This window comes from Sycon ciliatum, chromosome 13, assembly GCF_964019385.1.
Source record: "Sycon ciliatum chromosome 13, ocSycCili1.1, whole genome shotgun sequence".
Taxonomy (NCBI): Eukaryota; Metazoa; Porifera; class Calcarea; order Leucosolenida; family Sycettidae; genus Sycon; species Sycon ciliatum.
The window spans coordinates 28,220,912-28,225,021 of NC_088655.1; the positions used below are offsets into that span (position 1 = coordinate 28,220,912).

At 44.8% G+C, this 4,110-nt stretch overlaps 1 long non-coding RNA gene across 1 annotated transcript; it reads left to right on the forward strand.

Annotated features, from left to right (window-relative positions):
- The first annotated feature begins 1,366 nt into the window (after nt 1–1,366).
- LOC135829873 (uncharacterized) lies at nt 1,367–2,282 on the forward strand. The gene is made up of 2 exons (XR_010555941.1): nt 1,367–1,453; nt 2,082–2,282. It is a non-coding gene; the product is annotated as an uncharacterized LOC135829873 (long non-coding RNA).
- Nucleotides 2,283–4,110: the final 1,828 nt, after the last annotated feature.

The window sequence follows — 4,110 nt, forward strand, 5'->3', positions numbered from 1 at the left end:
ATTTGTTTTGACATTGGCGGTTTTTGGATAGCTCGGTTCTCCTGCCGACGTGTCATGGAGATGAAGACGCGGGAGAGTAATCCCGCGACGCGGCCTCTCATTCTGCGTACTGGACGATGCAAGAAGCCGAGGAGGGGGACGCTTCGCAAACTCAAACGATCGATCGAGTTCCTGAAAAACGGAAAGGCGATCTCCGTCACTAACGCCACTGGATTCGACTCCCGCGAAGAGGTCGTTCAGTGCCCCTCTTCACGATCGACGAATCGTTCATCTCAGGTATCTGGCTGTGGGATTGTCTGCGTGCCAGAATCCTGGATGTGGCACTTGAAACCTCTGGCGCTCATTGATTGCGTTGAAGAGAAGAGGTACGACCTGGGCAGCGTACTTGTCATTCCGTGTCAGCAATGTGGGATGGAGAATTTATTTTTTATAGATACAGATAGCCCTGTAACTGCTCAACACCCTGGCTCCCGTGCTTCCACAAGCAACACCAAAGCTGCTTTGGGTAAGTGCGTTTTTCAATCTCATAAGATTTATTCATGATATTTGCGAGTCATTGCCCTATGGCTATGGAAATGTATGAGCACACTGTATGCGCGGCGGCCGCGAGCGTGTGTGTGTTTGCATAGACCTGCATGTTTGTGCATGTGTGCACCATACGCATGTATGAACATGCACATGCATATGCGCTCATGTGGACGTGCCCTCGCACACATACTATACACACGTGCATGACCGCTCCCAGGGCATGTTGGTGTGTATGCGGGCATCTCCACTCATGCACATGAGTGTGCACATGCATGTGGGTGGGTACGCACATGTGCGTGAATGTATGTGTGTGTACGCGCGTGCGCGTGTGTTCTATTGCGTGTGAGAGCATGCATGTGTGTGTGTGTGTGTGTGTGTGTGTGTGTGTGTGTGTGTGCGTGTGTGTGTGTGTATGTGTGCACGGATGTGCGTGTCGATGGGGTGCATTTTTGTGCTGGGTGAACACTCTGATCCCTGAACCGCGATACCGGAGCTCCCAAGCTACAGCCTCAGATTGATTTATAGTTCATCGTTGGGAATGAGTTTGCTGCTCATGATGCTGTTGCGGATGTTGTGGCCCTAGCTGAAATTGTCGAAGCTCGCCCTGATGCCAGTATCCTGTAGCACTCTGTCACTTTTGCATCAGCATGTTCGGCGATGGAGTTTGCAGAACATCAGCAAAAGCGACTGGCCACCCTTCAACCGTTGGTCCAAGCAACGTGCTTCTCTAAATCAGTTGCAGTGCGGGCAGCTGCCAGTGGGTTGGTGATGAAGCACTTTGTCTTGTCCTACAAACGAAGTGGTGAGCCAGCCATTTCCAGACTGATGAAGGAGTAAGTCGGAGGTAAGAAGCGGGTGACAGTCTCAAGGAAGATTATATTAGCGGTGGCTGAACACCTAGCGAAGAACCAGCAGCAACCCAACTGTAAGGAACGCCCTGTGGCACAGTGCTTCACTTGTTTGTGCGCACCGTAAAATACCATCTTTTTTGCCAGTGTGGGGACACGTTCTAGCTCGCATAGTTGAAGAACAAGAGGACTCAATGTTGTCTGATTCGTTCCAACATGTCAGCTTTCATTGTAGTTTAATATGGGGCTGTGCTAAGCGCTATCACAGCTACATGTACATGTATCAACCAAGTACCGACAGGAGAGTAATCATGGAGAAAAGTACCTATCGATAATGCGTGCACCCAGGGTTTTCCGGCAAATTTACTAGTTCAGCTATTCCATCCTTGTATTGTTCTGAACGCCGAGGGCTCTAGTGAGTTATTGCAACACCTAACAGCCCAAAATCCAATAAGTTATGACCAAAGCAGCAGCAGAGAAGTACAAGCAATATAGATACGTGAATTTACCAATTTTAGGCAAATTTTGACAGTTTTTTGGATTTTTCTCCAGAATATGCACGGTGACCCCTATTTTCGCCGCGGTAAACCTGTTCCAACCCACTTATAGAACGTATTTGAAGTATCCACATATGGGGCAAACTCAAAAATAAGCTGCAAAAAATATTCAAAGTTTCATTTTTTGCGTCTTTTTGTTCTTCTCCAGGAAATGACGACCTGGATCCCATCGTCAACCAAAGTGTACATTTTTCGGTGTTGATATCATCTTAGTCAATACCTCGAACAGTCTGTAAAATTTTATGTCATATTTTCTGTCCTAACTGATGTTATGGACGATTTCTCATCAATTTTGGGATTTTGTGTTATTTTGTGTCATCAAGGAAAATTGTGTTTTTGGCAAGACCTATTCGGGCAATTGAAAAACTGATGTTACTAAGCGAAAATATAAGGCTGTACCTATTCAAACCTGATGTCAGATTGGGCTGATGTTGAAATTAAATTTTTGGGCCTAACTGTCCCGAACCCCCTTAAGAGTAACTCTCCACCACTGTAACTAGATACTATAATATACAGTCAGAAAGTGCAATAACTAGGCACAAAACTGACAGAGTACTGAGACATTCGACGTCCTGACACCTAGCTTCAACACATCTCCGTAGCGCTAACCGACAGCCTTCCAACTTGGAAGGTTCAAGGTTATGGAAAGACCAAAGAGGGGAAGGCAAGCGCAACGAAAACGAGCACAAGCTACAGTCCCAACGGAACAAAGAATGTCGATTGTCACTGGACGATGACGAGACCAGTAGGCGATTTGACAAAGCGGTCTAACTACAATTTGAAGCAGCAAAGCAGCACACCACCCAACTTGGGTGGGTCAAAAATATCAAAGATAAGTTAAGAAGGGGGAAGCTTTGCGAGAACGAAGTGTACAAGCCGAAATCTAAACTCCTACAGTACTCCTCATGCATGACATTGTGATGGACTAGTTGACTACAAAACAAGTTGTTTCACACGACGTACGTTTCGCCGTGTATATAGTATCTAGTTACAGTGGTGGAGAGTTACTCTTAACTCGTTTCCATATGTCCTATATGTCCATATGTCCTTTTCCTTTCTACTTTTATTATGGAGTTGGCTTTATTTCACTCACGTTGTCATGACATGAGGTAAGAACCCCATCACCGGGCCAAAAGAGACCAAGGGTAATGAGAGAAAAAAATAGATAAATGGCCAACGCAATGGAGACCGAAGCAAAAAGGATTGTAAAAACCAAAGCAAAAATATTGAAAGCCGACGCAGAAACTGAGAGACCCACAGAAATAAGCAGAATGATGGAGGAGGCCAGGACATATTCGAATACAAAAAGATGGAGGAGGACAGGACATAGTCAAATACAAAAAGAGTAATCACAAAAATGGACTACCAGTACAGGAATAGACCTGTAGAAATAGAGGAAGAGATGAATGCCGGACATACTCAAATGGCAAGAGAAAAATCAGGCTGTGAGGACCGTTATTATTATTATTATTATTATTATTTGAAACTCGGATGTTGAGCCATAAATAAATGTGGAAGAGAAAAGGACATATGGATACGAGTTAAGAGTAACTCTCCATCACTGTAACATGATACTATATACAGTCAGAAAGTGCAATAACTAGGCACAAAACTGACAGAGTACTGAAACATTCGACGTCCTGACACCTAGCTTCAACACATCTCCGTAGCGCTAACCGACAGCCTTCCAACTTGGAAGGTTCAAGGTTATGGAAAAGACCAAAGAGGGGAAGGCAAGCGCAACGAAAACGAGCAAAAGCTACAGTCCCAACGGAACAAAGAATGTCGATTGTTACTGGACGATGACGAGACCAGTACGATATTTGACAAAGCGGTCTAACTACAATTCGAAGCAGCAAAGCAGCACACCACCCAACTTGGGTGGGTCATAAATATCAAAGATAAGTAAAGAAAGGGAAGCTTTGCGAAAACGAATTGTACAAGCCGAAAGCCAAACTCCTACAGTACTCCTCATGCATGACATTGTGATGGACTAGTTGACTACAAAACAAGTTGTTTCACACGACGTACGTTTCGCCGTATAGTTCGTGACGGCTCATCAGGTGTGCAATTTGAAACTCGGATGTTGAGCCATAAATAAATGTGGAAGAGAAAAGGACATATGGATACGAGTTAAGAGTAACTCTCCATCACTGTAACATGATACTATATACAGT